Genomic DNA, 19,529 nt, shown 5'->3' on the forward strand with positions numbered 1-19,529 from the left:
ATCCTTGCTGTGGCTGTGGTTTTGACGTATTAGGATGGCAATCAGCTGGGCATCGCAGTGATATACAAGACCCTTTCTTCTCAAGTGCAGTACTGTGTAAGCGACGTTTCTCAAGCCTTTATACATCATTTGGTATTTGTCTTATACGTATCCTCAACAGTGAGGCCTCGGGGTGTTTTTTAAGCAATTTGCTTGTGAGTCTCCTTGGTCTCCCTGCTGCTACAGCCAGCGCTCAGGGGGATCTCAMGGCCTGTGTGAGTTTCCAAAGCAAAAATTTCAGTGAGTCCTAGCAGCATCTGGTACCTTTTAAAATCTTCCACATTTTAGCAACATCATCAGTGAGATTATGCAGCCTTGGAAGTCGGCTATTCTCCCCACCCATCTCAGTAATCCAAGATGCAAGAGACTAAAATTTGTTAATAAAGAAGGGAAAAGAATCTACCTTTCCCAGGAATACAGTGTAAAGGGCTCATTGCTAACTCAAAATTCTGTTTAAGGAAGATCTGCTTACATAAAAAGCCAAATTAGGCTCGCAAAAGCTCAGCGTATGTCTAAGCAATGGAAGAGTAGTTTCTCTCTGCTGGCACGGCAGCATTGCTAGGGTCAGGAAGCCCCCTCATGGTTTGCTCACCAGGGGGAGGCTTTTATTATTTGAAGCATCCTAAATGTTCTGCTTTATTTTACCTACAGCATTTCCCAAGAAAGATATATATGGCTTAAATATCTGGGGAGTGTCTTCTCTTTTTTTACTTCCTCCACTTTCTTTTGCACCTGAGTAGCCATTCTTGGCATAGATGGCAAATCTATGAAGAATAGACGTGCGCTACCCCTGCACTGAGGGGAAATCCAAAAATAGGGAGTATGCTGCTCAAATTGCTATTTCTTTTTCATTCAGCTTGTCAAATAACTGACAAATATCAAGCACGAATAAGGATCTCTAAGAGGTATGAAACAATCCAAGAAGAAAGCTGGCATGCACCTGGAAGTGGTTAAAAACAAAGTAGTAGATCAGAGAATGCTTACACAGATAAGGGGTAAGCTGTAAAAATACAGAGGCAGTGACTATAGTGGAATTTCAATTACACTGACGTTGACGGGCATAGCAGTAGTGGAGTCATTAAGGATGGATGCATGTTTCTAAGTGTGGTATCAAAGTGTTTTTTCAGTTTGAGGAGCAATCAACAAGACCAGAGGCTATTTTGGACTTAGTCCAAGGAAATGAAACTAGGTGAAATGAATAATATGGAAGATAATAAACCCTTAGGGCTAGGTTATAATATCATCAAATTGGAAACACTTCTGAGAATATTTGTGAATGGTTATAAAGGTAAGATAATTTTGAGGGTGGAATGAGTTGAAGAAAGTTGATTGGAATCAACTGTGGACAATAATGGAAAAGCATGCAGTATTTAAGAAATGCAGGAACTGCATTCAGTTCAGTTTATTAGAATCAAAATAAAAATGATAACAAAAACAAGCTAATGTGGCCTCAACAAAATGTAATAAAGGTATCAAAATGTTTTCCTTATTTAAAAGGCCAGGCATCCTTGAAAAATGGGAAGGTTTGGCAGTTTTAAAATGAATGAGAACAACATCAAGAGAATACCAACAATGAATAATATCCATTAAATATTTCAATCAAGACTGAAGCCAAGTTGCTCAAGTGTATGCGTGCAATGTAAATGGTAAAGAAGAAGAAGAAAAAAGAAAGATGATAATGAAACATAGAGCACTCTTTCACATCTATTTCTGCAAATTAAAGGACCAGTGTTCAGGCTTTCATTCAGGTGGCAGTTGCAAAGGCCTCAGCAGAGTGCTGGTACAAGCTAGGGCTATTTGAACAGGTAYTGACTGCAGGAGTGAGTCCTTAAGGAAGCTCTCAGAACTGAATCCAGGATAACCTTTCCTGTACAATAAGGGTCTGATCCCCTTCTTGCAATGCTGAAGGCCATTTGAAAGGGGCTACATCAGAACYAGAGCATGATCTACCCTGGCAACAAGGTGGTTATTTTCACTTGCCACAACAACTTGAAAGATCCAAGCAGAAAGAAGAACATCTTGATCCACGTAAGTTACTCACAGGGCACAGTCAGATGATCAGAGAGGTGGTTCAAGCACATCTGTTTTATTTTACAGAGAACAACCTAGCACACGTAGATGCAACCCTGTCTAACATGCTGTAGGTGACCCTGCTGAGCRGGGAGGTTGGACTAGATGATCTYCAGAGGTCCCTTCCAAYCTTACTGATTCTATGATTCTGCCTCTCAACTGACAAAGCAGCAGCTTCCAACTGAGAGGGCACAGCAACTTCTCAAAGTAAGGTAACTCATTMATTTATAGTTTATCTGTTTTCAGCTGCTATGTCTGAGCAAAGTATCAGTATCTTCTGAATGCCATGATTTGCTATACCAGAGAGGACTCTGAGAGCAGAGTTTTCATTCTGCTCAACTGGAGGCATACGGGCCAGAGATGCCTGGCTAAATCTTGCCCTGGCTGGTAAGAGAAAGGAAACCAAAGACATCACCTAGYAATAGTCTCTGCAGAGGGACAGACAGACAGCAGAAGCTTGTGCAAACAACACGGTGCATGATGGGCAGGGGGAATGTGCTGAGCAAAATACTTTGCCTCTTCTTAGGGAGAAACAGGATGTCCTTGGTTGGAGCTTGCTGCAGTCAGCAGCGAGCCTCGCCAGGCAGAGACAGGGCTCACCATGCCTGGCTGAACAGCAGTTCATGCCCCTGTAGGGATGTTGTKCAGTTGGCAGCGTCTCCTGCTGCTGTCCTGAGCACCGTGACAGAGTTTGCTGCTTCTCTCAGGGAAAGAGATGCCAGAGTCTCCCTTCTCCCTTCCCCACAGCCCTCTACTTCTCAGTCCAGATCACAAGCCAGACATGACATGATATGACCAATGAAGCCTGGCTCCAGACTTCTCCACTGTCCAGAAAGGTTTGAATCACCTTTTTTAGTTTGACCCAAGCTCCCACGGTGTTTTCCATATCCCAGATTTTAAACTAGTCATGATTTCTAGCACCCAAACTCCAACAAAACTCTTCTGATTTGCTAGCATGCTTAAGCTGAAGATAAAATGCTGAGTTTTCTTATGCTGGACTGATAACTCAAAAACAGTCTCAAAATCTTGGAAAGGATCAATTTAAGTGACTATTTTTCTTCAGCTGTGAATTTTATACTCCATTTTCACTAGGTACCTTCAGAACACAAGACTGCTGAAAATGGGAAAGGGGCTTTTTAGAAACACACCAGTTGTCATGTCAGTGAACCTCTAGYAAAATGCTGAAATCACATGGGGATGAATAATGAAGACAACTGTTCGCAGTTTGAAGGAATTTTGCTGGCTGAATTATATATTAAGCCCAATAATTGCACTTTAGGCTCCACTGTGAGTCAGGTTTCCAYAGTGGAGGCCAAAGCCAGGAACAGACTGGAGAGCATCATGGATATTTTCTGGACCATATTCCCACCGTAGGAATTAGGAACAATATTGTATTCAACAGAGTCTTACATGGGAGTAAAGTGGTACAGATCAGAGACAGATCAGKCATTTAACCTGTGGAGTGGCAGAAATTGTTTATTTGGCACCAAAGAGAACGATGAAAAACAGTTGATTTTTTCCAGTTAYATGTTGCATAAATGAACCCAGCTCAAATTAGGTTTACCAAGTGACCCAAGCTGCAGATGAGGACCTTGCAGATTTGGGCCAGGGTATTAAAGGCCCCCAAACATCAGTAACACCAGTCCCCTGAGGGGATTCACTCATCACTGCAACTCCTTGGCTCCTACCTGATCCCTGATCATGATGGCAGACAACAGCTCTGGTTGGAACCAGACTATATTGCATGAATCCTCTCTCCCTCAAACATTTTAACACCTGCCAAGTATGAAGCATCCCCCAGCTCCCACAGCAGACTGCCTCTCCCTGCAGCTGCTGTGGGACTGATTTACATGCCCTGCTGGTGCTTGTGGGCATCCTAYCAGCTTTTGCTGCAGGCTGGTTTGAGGAGGTGGTTCACACTGTTCGCAAAAATCACCAAATGGAAATTTCAGGTCTGTGATAATGATCCAAATTTCCATGAGCCCATAAACCACTTTAAAAAATTAGTGGGAAGAGTGCAAGACCATGCATACTTGTACAGAATTACTTGTCGACTAGGCAGGGAAGCAGAGAGGAGGATGTGAGAGGAGCAAGAACAAGTGCAACAGCAGCAACAAAGCCTGAGCTACGTCTTGCTAGAATTTCAGAACTGTGGGTGCACAAACAGCTATTTCCAGAGAATTTTTTTTTCTTTAAGTGAAGTCTAGAGGAAATGAGTTTGACAGTGACCCACAAAACCCTGGGAAGCTCAAATTAGGTCTCCCAGCTTTCTCCAAGCACCTCTGTTAAGTGAAGAACAAAGAAAGGATTGCACGAGCATAGGAACCAGAGACAATTTTGTCTGAAAAAAATCGTACCATGCAGCCTGGCTGAGGAGCGGGGTGAGCCCCAGCCTTTGTGACGGTAGAACCTGCCACATATTTGCACTGCGTAATGAGCTCAGAGGAGGAGATTTAAAAGAAGACTTTGCATTGTTYGTGGAGTCTCTCAAGCATGGGGAGGGTGGAATTCCATCTGTTCACTTCAGCTCGGTTCAGTGAGCTGGTTCACTTTTAATGGTTCACTAGGCTGTGACACTTAGTAGAAATTACGGTAAATGTTTTTTAAAACCTTTACATTATCATTTAAGAAGCTGCATGACAAGATCACTGAAAAGCTAACCCTTTGATCTCTGCCTCTTGTGAGGTTTTTTGTCTGATAATGGAGACAATGTAGCATGTACCATTGAGGACRGATAATGTGTTGGTGTGCTTATGTTCACTTTGCCTGCTATCTTAATGGCATCCTATATGAGTTTTTTTTCATGGAATTACCAAAAAAAAAAAAAAAAAGTACTCAAAATCTGTAGTCACCTCAGCAGTTACCATATAGCTCTTCATATATGAGGAGAGTTGATAAACAGCTTCTATGCCAGCTCAGATAGGAAGTACCCTATGTTACTGATCAGATGGAATTCCACTTGGTCTGCTTGAGTGACTCTTTGAACAATGTAAATCATTAAGTAAGTAAAGTCTTTGCAGCGGTGCAGAAAGGTGATGGGGGAAGGGAATTCTATATCTGGTGCTTGTTCAATGCAGTTTCACAGGAAGTCTGTTTATTTTCCATAAACCTTTGAGGAAGATCAAGGTGGTAACTTTTCAAATTAAACTGGACTTGAAAAACATGAATGGAAAATCACCATAAATTCTTACATATTTCTGGGTTTAATCAGCATTTGGGATTTTTTTTCTCCCTACCTTTGCTCCTTATCACAATTTTCAGCACTTTTCTTGTATAAATCTGTGATTTTTTCCATTTGGAGGAAAGTCTATGGAGTGTTTGCAAAGCTTGCAGCAAACATTTGGATGTCTTCATCGCTGTAGGAATAAGCCCTAAAAGAACTAGCAGAAGATCTTTATCTTTTTGCACAGAGGAAGGGAAATATACACAAATGAACTCAGTCTCCTCAGAGATCCATGGTTTGCAAAGCTTTGTGCTGCTTTTGCTCTAGTCGAAGGGAATAGTGTGCAGTTTCCCCAGGCAGACCATCTCCATCAGAGACACTATTCAGGTGGATGTCTGGAAAGTGGGTAGCCTGGAAAACAAAGCACAGKTTCAGATCCCAGCCTTTAGAGCTCACTCCCACCTTCACCAGCATTCAACAATTCATTACGTTAGCCCGGTATTAGGTGACAGATATAAAGTGTAAATTCAGATCAATTTTTTTTCCTTCATATCTAAATTTGTCCTGTCTCATGGCTTTAGGCATGAGTTCAAGCCCATCTCTATATGAACATATTCTATAGGAAATGGAAACCTCAAAGGTGTAAGTTCTGAACTGGATCAGTGTGCATACCATTGGCTTCATTATTCTTGCATTTCACTGAAGATCATGGATAGCACATTTTACAAACAGGATTTCAGCCATCACAAAAGAAAACTCTGAAGTAAAATGTAATTAAATGACGACAACAGRTTCTTACTGTAGCTGTCTCCTATGTTGGACCTCTTTCAGAAAAATGCTCTATCGTTTTCCTCCTGCAAGGTAGAATCTACCCAAAAGCAGAAGGAAATTCAGACCACTTAGGGGAAGGCTGATAACCATGGCTGAGAAAAGGCAGGGAAAACAATACCAAGACAGGAAGAGAGCAAAACAAGCAAGGACTGCAGCTAAATTTCGGGTGGAAAAATATGATGCTTTGGACAAGCTAGTGACAATCAAAAGGAAAGGAGGAGATCTTTTTGAAGTAAGAAAGCTGGTTCGGATTCCAGCTGCAGGTAGCTTCATACTGTCCTCTCTAGCTGCTGGTTTGAATTGTTGGCCTTGAAAAAGTGCCTGACATCTAAACCAGCATGAATAAATTAAGCAAAAGCAAACAGTTAAATACTGACACCACAGATGAGTTTTCCGTTGCTTCTGCATCTTTTCTGCACTGCACTGTGGGTGACCTGAGACACCCACACAGCTTAGGAGCGTCCCAGGCTGGGGAAAGCCTCAAATCGATCGGACATTGGATTCCTTTGGCTATCTCGGACTTGTCTCAAAGAGCAGCACTCAGACAATTCCCCATCCCTCTTCAACTGTCTGATGAAATATAAGTCCAAATATTTCCTTTCAAGTMCTGCCCAAGTCCCAGTCGTCTTTTTTCTCTCATAGATTTACAGAAGTTCATTTGAACTCCAATGTCATTGTGGCACAGTGGCGAGTGCATGCTTTATGCTGTGTGGAGATGCCACCTCTCAATCTAAAAGTGGAGGAATCCTTCCAGCAGAAATAYCCATATCCCATGAAGCTGGAAAAGCATAGCCAATATAAAGCAAATAAATCTATCTGCATGTGGACTTTGACTGGTATCAAAATGGCTCATTTATTGCCACAACTCTTTGCTGGGAGATTTTTGTTCTGCTGTAGAGCTGCTAAATTCCCCTTGAGTACTATTAGTGTTGCTGCTTTTTATGTCTCTCTCCATGACACTACTCAATGCAAGTTATAATTAACTCAGAAGTAGTAGAAAAAGACGGACTCCCTCCATGTAAGAGGAGGTGGGTAAGGAACAGGAAAAGATAATGCCAAATAACACATGGGCTTTCTATTAACCCAAAAATACTTGGGCCTTGGTTATTTTTAGACCTCACCTTTCAACCAAGAGACAGACCAAAGTCTGTTGTCAGCTACAAATTATGGCAATCTGGATTGATTTTCAGGGTTGAAGGGGGGCTTGAATGATATGTAGACCTCTGTACTAGCCTTTTGCACAAGGCTGGGTTTTAGCCCTGGAAAAACAACAGAATTCATCTCTGGATGAGATCCCAGTGCCAAAGGTGAAAATGTAGCTGTTCTTCAGTAACACTGGACAATGAGAGAAATTTATTGCTTAACCATTTACAATTTAAATGCCAAATGCAGGAGCAACCGTGCCTCCTGTAGATTTCCACATTTGTGCATGTACACACAAACTGGAGGGCTATTATGGAACTGAGGCATGCAAGGGCAGGCTGAGAGAGGGGACCATGCCTTTTTAGAAGATGCAAGCACTTAAATATAATTCTGRCTAGATTGCTTCTCTTTTTTCAAGTACTGCATTGTGGAAGAAGAATCAGCTAGGAAAACTAGCAAACTAATGATCAAATCACAGATGTTTGGGGCACAGAAATTGTTTCCCTGGTAGCAAATAGTGAATGTTTATAGGACCTTAGTGATCAGATCACAGAATTCTTGGAAGTTGACAAGAAAAAATAAAGTATCCTGAGAAGTTTGCTGACTTTGGCCTCTGTCCTGCAGGTACATACAGTTACAAGTAACTTCATACAGCTGAGTAAACCTACCAAGTTTGGCAGGACCACTCATACGTACACATTACTCACCTGGGTCTCAGTAATACAAGCTCACAGTTTAAATAGTTCATACTTTTGAACTATTCAAAAAGTGAATTTCTGAACCAAGAAGCCATTTGAGTAACTCGCATGCTCTTTTGATCTGCATTCTAATTTGAAAACTCATTTATATTTACATGATAAACATAAATGGTGCATTTGGAGTTGTTATGGTCCATCATGTAAATCCGCATTTAAGCAKTATGAAAAAGAGGATTTGTGACTCAGTAGATCATATTAGCTTTAAAGCAGCTATTCCTGTTGATCAAATCTATTTTCTTACTGCCCAATGTGCATCAAGTCCATGTGATAAAAAATCCTTATGACATATTTACTGCTGTGTGAAATGATACGGTCATTTTTAATTTCTTTGTATTTTTCCTATAATATTCTAAGCTGCTTGGCATACTCGGAGTAGGACAGCAATCTTACCCCAGGTGGCCCTAGTTAGAGCTCAGCCAGAGTACAGGGTATGACAGGCTCCCACAGATTTAACAAAGGTTCCCACAAATACTTTCCCCCTCACTCAGGGATGCCTGAGACTCTCTCTGGGTATTGATCCATCGTACTTCACTATCCCACTAACCTGGCAGCATTTATAGCTGAGCTCTCCACTCAGCAGCACTTTTTCCAAGCGGGGTCAGTAGGAACGAATGCGGCAGTCTCTGGTAGGCAGCACTTGCCGTGGCTGTGGCAGCTCAGTGCTCCTGAGACCTGAAACGCTGCAGTGGCAGTTCCGGTAACAGTCAGGTCTGCTCCACCGTGCGAACGGGTAGTCAGAGGCAGGCTCATTTTTCCTCCCGTCCCTCAGGTTGGCAGTCYTGCACAGACAGATGAAGGTATCTCCTGAATGCAGGAAAAGATCTCTGCAGCTGGTGCTGTAGGGAGAGGCAATAGCTCTTCTGTCTTGTGCATGGCAGTACACGCTTTTCTTGCTTCACACTGGGCCAAAAAGATAAATTTCAGTCTTCTTGCTGCTCCTGTCAATGCTGCATCAAAAGCATGTGTATTCAGAAAGGGCTGAAAATGTTAACCAGGGAAATAAGTCTTAGTATTTTCTCATGAGTTGGAAATCTCTCCGTTGTTTCCACCCTGAGTGCAATCAAAAGGTATCCACAATTATTGCAATTTTATTTTTGTGACATGAAGTTTTCATACTGTTAATGAGCTAAGGCTTTTAGGATACTCTTAGCTGACACARTTTTGTACGTATTCTCTGTGTGTGSTTGGAGGRGAGATAGAGATRGAGGCAGATTTTTGCCCTCAGCCTTCTGCAATAGAGAGCTGTCTTCTTTCCACCCTCTCCACCTTAGTGACATTTTTAAGACTTGCTTTGCCAAGGAAGAGGTAGGAAACTTCAGCCCAGACCATCAATGATTTCTAGGAAGCAATAYATTTAACAAAATCAACCCTTTGTTATGATTAGACGACTAGAGCAGCTCACTTTGAGGAAAAGAACACAAGAAGTTCTGCCTGAATATAAGGAAGAACTTCTTTCCTGTGAGAGTGAGAGTGACAGAGCACTGGAGCAAGTTGCCCTGAGAGGCTGTGGAAWTTCCTTCTCTGCAGATATTCAAAACTGGCCTGGATGTGATCCCGTGCAATGTGACCCTGCATGAGCATGGGGAATGGACTAGGTGATCACCAGCGGTCCCTTCCAACCTCAACCATTCCGTAGTTCTGTGTGATYCAGTTATTAAAACTGACATTATCCTTCCAAGGCCCCAAAGGTAGCTCCAATAGCCAGAGCATGTTTAAGACCCCCACAAATCCTGYTTCCTCCCTTTTGAGTAGGACATCAAGCAGTGGCATGCCAGCTCCAAGTGCAGCTGCATGTTACAGACCTTCTTGGGTGAAATCTATTGCAGTTTGAAACCAGGAGATGAATCAGGGAGAATGAAAGGAATAGGCAAATGGTAAGACAAATGAAATCGCAAAATAAGGGTAACATTCCACCTAGCAGATGTTCTGTATTCCTACAATCTTGTTACCTGTGTTTAAATGTTTGAATCAATGCTCTTAGTTTAATAAGCAAAGCAGATGCAAAATTTACAGCTAAGTGTTAGGAGTGAATGTCAAGGCACAGTGTGCTATCTGCATGTCTCCTGGGACTGTGTTTTTTGGTCCAGGATGAGAAACCTGTTGTTAGAATTGTTCCCAGATTATATCCCACTGGCCCTGATTACCTTGATGTTGGGGAAATGTCTCGAGGGACGTAAATTGCCTAGAATCATTTGCAACAGCTGCCAGGAACCGCGATTCTCTGTTATTACAAAAGCAATCTCCCTTCCTGTGAATTTGATTTGCAAAAATAGAAGAATTAACAGAAACGGAAAGCAAGATTTAAAATACGATCTGTTTCCAAAAACTAGGGACCTCCTGCTGCTACCCTTTTTTACACTGGTATCCCTCATGAAATCAAATGGGAATAATTACAGAAGTGACTGTTACAAGATGGTACATACTTATGAAAAACGAATTTCTCCCTTGATTTTAGGCAGGCACCAGTCCATATTTCTTGCAGAAGAAATCTCTCTTTTAAGCTTAGTATATTTTCTGGAACAATGGATCTTGAATTGTGTCTGTTAATATAATCACTTGACATCTACCGTTTTGTGTATTTCGTGTTCCAGTGAAACCTTCTCTGTATCGCTAATGAAATAATTTTTTTATGTTCTCAATAATCATTATTCTCTTTAATGAAAAGTTAGGGCAGATCCTTCAGTCCTTACATGTGGGAATAATTTCTACCTTCGCATCGCTTTCTTGAGTAACTTAAGCTGACTTGAGCGAATTAAAGTTTTGCAGGGATGGATTGTTCATAACTTAAGTGCTAATTGACATCTATTTCAGAACATGACATTCCAGAATAAACCTTACTTTAAGGCATTAACATAATTATGGTTTTTATAACAATTGGTATGATTATGTTTTTGGTAATAACTAATAACTCACTGTAGTGGAATGTAACGTAATGTTTCCTGCCAGCTGCCTTCAAAAACTCTCTGTCAAAGACAGTGAGAAAATCTGTCCTGCCTCAAATAAAGCATCTCCCACAAACATTAAGGAATAAGAGAACATGAGACTTCTGTCTTTTAATTTTGAGGCAYGACTAATTCAGCAGACTAATCCTTGTGCTTGAAAATTTTAGAATTCTTTCCTAATGTCACAAACAAAACAAATTGTTTCATTTCTATGCCTTTGCATTGGAAAAGAGTCAGGTCCAGATACAGTAGTCAGTCTAATAAGTGATTAATAGCTAAAGTGAGCCGCTGGTACTTTATTTCCTATCCCCTCCTCTGCCTCCTCTTTAACACTCAGGTAACTGTCAGAAATGGACCTAGCTATTACAGATGACAAGGGGTAAATGCCTTCGTGTTGTCCTCCAAAGGTTAAGGTTTACCAACCTCTGTTGGAAGCCACAATCTCCAATAACCATTAATCCACTAAACTCCAGTACGAGTGAGCATATTTATGGCTGCAGTCACTAAAGGGTGAAATAAAGATTAGTTTTTAGTTAGGAACGCAAAGCTTTTTAGATCAATACAGACCCACTGCTGAAATCAATCTAAAGTTTGGAATTTTTAAGTAAAGATTTACTGGGCTTTCTTGTACAGTTAATTTTCCAAAGGGAGAATAGTCTCAGCAATGTTACATAGTAATCAAATTGAGTAAACACTAGTCAGTTCGTAAACTGACCTCAGTTATGCACATAGCAAATGAGTGTACAGCAATAAAAACACCCATAACGTGGATAGTAAATTTGCCAATAAACAGGTAAAGCCAAAATGCACATGTAGACTAACATGATAAAATATTAGTAGCTACATTTGCCTATTTGAAAGCATAAATAATCAATACACATTAATAATGAAGTTGTTCGTGCGTTTCTTTATTACTGTGCATATTAAGTGTTTCAATTATTTCTACTTAGTTTGATAGATAAATGTATATGCACATTTTATGCCAGGCATTGAAAAGAATATAGGATTACTCTTCAAAACAAAAGCTACTGTTTAGATGAAAGAACAAGTGGACTGGAAATACACAGCTTGTTATACCCCTCTGCTGTTCATGTTTGATGCATGTATACAATTTATTATGCAATTTCTTGAGATTTGACAAAGTAATTGTCTGGCAAACCATAGCTTTAATGATGGTTTTTCTGCTTCATACGAAAGGTCTGAAGGTACTGTAGGAAAATGACTTAATAGATCAGTGTCTATAAATGCTGTTAATGTGTATTATATATGTGTGTGTGTGTGTGTGTGTGTGTGTGCGTGCGCGCAATGGCAACCCAAGTTATTTTCTGAGTTACCGCACAATATGTTGTGAGATCCCATGTGGTAAATTCATTTTTTGTCATTAGAGCTACTGCATGAAATCTTATATGCTGAGCTGTAACTTCCAAAATAACTTGGGTCACTGCTGTAGCTTTAGCCTTGGTGTCTGTCACTGAGAGTTCTTGACTGTGAACCAAGGGCTGTGAAGAAGCCTAGATGTTAACATAGCACCATGGTGGCTTAAAAAAAAAGCCAGACTTTCTATTGTTAATCCCATTTTAAAAGGTTTGTTGCCTGGCAGTTAAAATCCATTCAGGTCTGAAACCAAAGTTAAGGTGCAATATATAAATTTCCTTTTAATCATATTCGTTTTAAATCATTGCAGCTATTCTTGAGATAAGGAGGACAGAAATCCTAAAGTTTTATTATTTTGAACAGTTTTGCAGTCTTTTGTAACTAGAAGATGTTTAATTTTTAAAAAATGAAATTTCTCAGCAGAGGGATGTTCTTCATTTTGCCTGTCCCCCTGTTTTATCATTGATAAAAGATGATTGGCCAGATTCATAGCTTGTGTGAGCAAGTGCTGAGTCCACTAGGACCATCCCTTTACTTCAGCAATGAACGTTCGTTTGCAGAGGAGCTGTTCTTGAATGATGTGAAAATAGAATCCATTCTCATTTTCCTCTAATGTCATTTCTCAGTTCTAGGATATCTGGGATGTTATGCCTTGGTATAAAAGCATATGAGGCACCAGGTAGACAGGAAGATGTTCTCTCGTGAGCAATTGGTACTAGAAAATCATCCAGACAACTTGAGCCAAAGAAAAAAAATGAGATGATGTTCAGGTGACTGTGCTCTGATACCAAGTATCATTTTGTTCTATTTCATCTCCATTTTTTTTTAATTAATGATATCTACCTTCATGCCTGCTTTTAGCCTCCCATGTGCTACTCCTGAATGTACTTTATTTGTTGATAACAGGGAAGATTTTAGTCTTCTGTGGACCCACTGGTACAACAGGAATTGGGCCAGTATTAATTTCCTCATGTTCCCCATTCAGCACCATGAAAACACTTGAAAAGGTGAGAGGTGGACACTTCCAGCAGTGAGTGGGTGGGATGCCACCACCTGCCGACACAGACCTCAGATGATGTGCTTGTGTTCGAAGACAATGTCACCCAGAGCCAAACAAAGGGGATTTTTATCGGGTGAATTTTTTATCGGGTGAATCAGATGCCGGACTGACACAGCTGGCTGATGGCACAAACAGCTTTGCCAGCCATTCAGTGGTGACTTCTTTTTAGTTTCTACTGCCTGGGCCAGATTCAAATCAGGAACCTAGACACAACAGTCCACATTTCTGAGAAGCATGGAAACTCTTCAACAACATATATCTTCAACAAAGGGATTATTTTCCTCCTCCCATTAACAACCTCAGGTTTGCTATTTTACAGTTGGACGTAGAAGAGACAAGACGGAGGTCCCTTGTTTGTCTGGGTAGCTAGTTGGACTAAGTCTGAGATGCTACTAAAGTTTACCAAAAGTACGAAGCCTAACTAGTGAGGGTCAACTCCACTTAGCAGAATAACGCTTGACCTTCACTGGCTACATAAAGTTAAAAATTACCTGGTTTTAATCTCATGCAGCCCAGTCTCCACACTTTTTTCCTCTCCTCCTTCTGTGAACTAGCTAACGTGAGTCAGCACTTTTGCACTCAAAAAATGCATTTTTGGAAGAAGGGGAAGAAATAGCACAGGAAACAATGTCGACTATTTCACAATGCTGAATAGTTCTGCTTACTGAGAAAGTAATGATAGATGGTGTCAATTAACAGAGCTCTCCTCTTTCCCCTCTGCAGCAGAACAAGGCTGAACTATTTAAACATAGCCTTGCAAGAAGCCACCAGGTCAGAACATGTGTGTGTTATCTTGGAAAGACAGGGCAAAGTAAGGGTAGAGGGTAAACCTTAACTTGCACTTACTTTGCTTTTTTATACTTGTTTTTAACTTATGCCCCAACATGATGTTAATGAGTAAGTGTCTTGGTAGTCAAAGTTAAAGCTACATTTTACTTTAAATCATTATTTCCTCATCAGGGAGTCCAAGTCCTCCAAGTCTTCTGTACCTGATCCAAGGGGAGAAGATGAACTTTTGGAAGTTCAAAGGGAGCCCTACGGGAAAGATTTCTGTCTTCAGAACACTAGTTATGATGGAGAACCAAGGTCTCTGCCAGTAGTTTGGCTGAAAGGGAATAAAAACGTGATAGTAAGGAGCAAACRTAGGGAGAAAAATATTTTTGCAACTCCTCTTTCCCTTAGAAATTGTTAGTGCTCCCTTGGGACTTATGAAAGCCACTTTAAACCTATGGATTATATATTACTTCATTACAAAAACACACTCCAAATCTAGCCGCTGCAATCCAGCTAGTTTCTGCTGCTCTGAAGCTTGCCCTTTCCCTGAAATGCTGCCTTCCCTTGGGGCTGCCTGGAGAAACAAAGCAATCGAAAAGGAGCACTGTCCCACTTGGGGCCAGCTCCTTATGAAGTCTGACCAGGACTTTGGTCCCATCATGGTGCTACTTGCCATCAATGACTCTTCCTCCTAGTTCTGCAGCAAGTCTCATGTGTATTGGGCTGAAAAACGGYGATTTGTAATCAAAACTGCAGAGTAAACACAGATACATGTCCTGCATCATGAAAGCTTCGCTTTCCAGGAAATGCTCTTAAGAACACACTTTAAAAAATGTTTAAATGCTTTCCAGAACAGAAATGGACTTAAGCAGAACAGAGTATCCCTTAATTGGGACTACAGTGCAGACACAATCACTAAAGCTCATATTATGTGCCTGAATATCAAGCCCAGAGTGTAAGCTCTTTGGAGAGATGGTTAGAGGGTTCCTAGTTGTAGCACGGCTCTGTACAGAAGGATTTGCTTAATCCACCTTGCTTTTAGATTGCAGTTTCCCCAAGCTTAGCTGCTTCTTTTAACAGTTCTGAGTTCTGCCCCCTAAAGTTATTTTAATAAATCTTTCAGAGGCAATGCCTTATATTCTGATTTTTCAGAAGCTACTGGTTTTCTATAAACTTTATTCATGCCATCTTGATTGCACAGCATTGCATTGAATGACTTTATTTTTTGTGTAGTTTACCCTATTCCCTTTTGGGAACTGGGAGAGGAGGAAGAATAGCTTGTCTCTCAGTACTCTTAGCATCACTCATTTAGGGTCCAGTTTAGGAGCTCCCACTCCACTTCCACCAGAGCTTTGAACAAGCAGGGCAAAATCTGAATACGTAACAGTATTATGATGAAGTATATTTTTACAGAAAATTTGTGTTCTCTGTACATTCAGCCATAGTAACAACACTCTGCTATATGCCTGTGTGCATAAATAAAAACAGTCAGTGTTCCTTGGGGAATCTCAAAGCATTGATTAACCAAGACACAACGGAGGACATCAGGACCCCTGTGACACCTCTGGGGCCAGCTGTGCCAGTCTCTAGAGCCACATGGTTGTGGCAGTCACTGGCATGACAAGTGTAATAGCAAACGCTTGAAAATAGCCAGCTGGGGGTGGAGATGGGCAGATGTGCTCRGTAGGGCAGACGGACCACAAGCTGGGAGAGCCTTGGACCACACTAATGAGAAGCCTTCTTAGCATTTGTTAACTGAAGCACAGAGGTATTAAGGGATGCACCTGGGTCAAGGTTGTTACATCTATATTATTACACCCAAGATAACTTCTGATTTCAGATCTCTCTCCTGCCCAGCTGCTTATACGGCCTCACAACTCCTTGGTTTCCAGGGAAAGGCCTTTCCAAGGAAGCACAAGGCACCTGCAAGCTGTGGATGGTCCCCAGGCCAGACTTTTTTTTTAATGTGATTTATCCTATTCCCTTGCTTGGGAACAAGCAAGTGTAGACACAGACATGGTGTAATAGTGGTGAGAATCCAGACGTCAGCACTCCCAGGCCTTTGCTGTAACAAAGAACACCATCCTGTCCTCCCTTCTTCTACTCCTGCCCTATTTCTTAAATTGACACTATCTGACCATGGATTAAGTAGSTTTGTCAATATACCACTGTGATGGTTTACCTGAAGTGCAAGCTGATGAACTTCCATGTCAAAAATTTCAAAGTGGATTATATAACAATGTCTGGCACGGGTGGCAGTGTTTTTGATAATGTCTAATATTGCCATTGCCCATTTATTTGTGCAGTATGTGTACTAAGAGTCCTCCAAATAACTAGTGGCATGTCGGTCTGCAAGGATGATTCAGTTTATCTGTACTCTCTAAGTTTCTGGAAKGTCCCCAAAACAATTTTCCTTTCCTGCAATAAGAGATCTCATCCCCAGGTGGATGGTTCTGGTGGGCACTATCAAGCAGTTGCATCTCTTTCACCATTTGAAATGCAATAATGGCAGAGATGTAAACTGTTGAGAGAGTCCTGGAGGCCAGATCACATGCAAAAGGAAATTTCTGTGCCCAAAACACTGAAGCCAGCTCAACTTCTTTTTGTACCATCAACCTCAATGGCAAAGGAGCAGATGTTCTSAACTGATACTTACTTTTGGCTTTAGTAATTAAGATCCTATACATACAACTTGCTGACTGGACTCCAGCTCTGCTGGAGTGTCAAATGCAGTGTACATGGCAACAACAAAAAAATGCAAAACAAAAAAAAATGCAAAAATATCCCTTACAGAGTTGTATAGAGGTATGTTTCATATTACCAGCATGGATATTATATACAGATTCAAAACTTCTCTTTTTTATAATTACTCTTGTCAAGAAGCATTTACCTTGCTGAGCTATTGCATTTGTTCATTGGGTTAAGACAATGCCTTAGATTTTCTTGATGAAGACCACGTTTGCCGGAGGGCCTCTTCCTTTAACTGCAAGAAAGGCCTCCTTTGCTACAGCTCTACACTGGCACTTCCATAAGGTCTCCATGGAGGCCGCATGGAAGGAAGCAGATGAGCTGAGGGAAGACAAGTAAAAACACAACACCTGCTAATCTCTGGCTGTGAAAAGATAGAAGCCTGGGGCACTGCCCTCCCTTCTGTGGAAAACCTGCTTAGGGACAGGGTCCTCTAGCTACGGCAGGGAAAGCTCAGGAGGGTTCAGTGCCCCTGCGGAGATGTTTCTGATCCCTAGAAGTTTCCCTGGAGGCTGTGGTGTTCTTAGGCTTCTAAGCTAGAGAAATAAAGTCCCTGCTTATACTACAGGATAAGTTTCTCTAGTTTTGCTCCAAAGAAAAAATAAATAATTTTCTCAGAGCAGGTCCTGAAGAAAAAAAAAATACAGTATTTTTCACTGACAATTGTCATCTATAAGAGATAAATGTTACCTGTACCATGCAGGAAAAATGTGCAAAATTATGAAAAGCTACCGAGTGAGTTAAGAACTTTGAAGTCTCTCTTCAAATTATTCAAGTCATTACAAACTTGTATACCTAGGACTTTTGGAAATGTTTGTCCAGTGTGATTTAATTCAAAAAGTTTAGTTGCAGAAAGTTAAATATTTGTAATTCATAAAGTGACCAGCAATCATATATATCAGTTCAGACTGAACTTTATTTTAACTTGAGTTAGAGTAGCAAAGTTAAATAAAAATTAACTAGCTCTTTTCACTATTAAGCAAAACATACCAACATGCTGGTCCCAGAAACTTGCTACAAGTTGTCACAGACTTATTTTGGCAGCTTACAGTCTTACAGTGGTATAAGAGTGTGTGACACATCATTCAGTGAAAAATGATACAAAACCCCTTGAGGATTATTTACAGCCATTACAGCAGTAAAGTTCAACAGCACGAGCATGATATAAAAATTGTTCTTCCCATCTACTACAGTTTGGAGACACCTCACATCAGTGAAAACAGTAGCTACTGTTGAAATGGAGGCATCTTATAATTCATACTTCTCTTCATCTGAGCAGGGCCAAAACGTGGGCGACCAGCAGGGCAGAACTAGGGGGAAAGGGAGACACAATAGGAGCAAAATAAAGAAAATGGTTTTAGAAGAAGCATATGACAATGTCATTCTTTTGGGAGGAATATCATACCCTAGAACAGCAGCTGTCTAATTTCTGTGGGAAATCTCTTGCAGAAATAATTGAGGTCCAAGGGAGGAGGGAATCTAAAGGAATGAATCTGTCTGGTGAGATAAATGGAAAACTATAGCAGAACGTCTTTTTTAAGGTCAACAAAAAATAAATAAAAGTGAAAATGCCTTTGATGCCTTTCAGTTTCAGTCCTTTGCAATCCTGAGCAATCTGACTCCAACTCTATAAATACCTTGGCATCTTTGGCCAAGTCAAAGAGAAAGACTGCAAGACCTAGCTTTCAAAGCAACACTCCTGGTGCATATTTTAATACAGCAAAAGCTTTAGTATTATCTGGGAAATGTGATGGGGCTGATAGGTTTCACATCAGGTAAAACTTTCTGTAAGTGCTCACTCCAGTCTGCTTTCATGTGCATTTCACTCAAGGGCATACCTTCTGCCTTTTCTTTCTTTCTTTCTTCCCTTTTTTTTTTTTTTTTTTTTTTTTTTTGACAATTGGAGGTTTGACAACAGAAGAACAGAGCTATAAATGTGAGGGAGCAATATATCATGCGATATATAAAGTGTGGAGAACATGTCCTCTACCAAAATGCCCCTTGGTGGAAGGAAAAAGCCCCAAATGCCTACAATGAGAATCCCCTCTGCTTGTTGCAACTGTAAGGGAGAAAAAAAATAAAAACAAAAACAAAACAAAACCCAAACCATGGGCTGTGCACGTTTCTAAGGTATCAGATCTGGCAGAAAGTTGAAAGGTTACGTTTGTGAAATAGCAGCTGCTTTCCTGCCATTTGATTCAGGCTTCTGCATTGCAAAGTCTCGAAACTGAAAGACAAATCTGACAATATGCTAATCTTCCAATAAAAAAAAATGTGACTTCTGAACCCTTATCTGTTGAAGAGCTGACAGTGAAGTTCAGAGACGGTTGTCTAACCAGACAAAACGATAGAGAAAATATGCCTTCAAACAAGATCATAAATCTTGAACAGTGCAGGGGAACAAATGTAAAGGGAACGTTTTACCACTAACACCATTTAGTAGCCTCACTTTCTTTCTCTCCCCACCACCCCTCCAGCCTCATCACATTTGCAAGGGAAGAGGAGATATCCTGTCAAACCAATAATATAAATACAAGGGGGTGGCAGGGGGTGGGGGGGAAGGAGTGACAGTATATTGGGTACTGAAATCAGACATTATTTCCATTACATCTGGAGTGCGGGGGGAG

The sequence above is a fragment of the Rhea americana genome, unplaced genomic scaffold, assembly GCF_003343005.1.
Source record: "Rhea americana isolate MKP2758 unplaced genomic scaffold, rheAme1 scaffold_46, whole genome shotgun sequence".
In the NCBI taxonomy this organism is placed as follows: Eukaryota; Metazoa; Chordata; class Aves; order Rheiformes; family Rheidae; genus Rhea; species Rhea americana.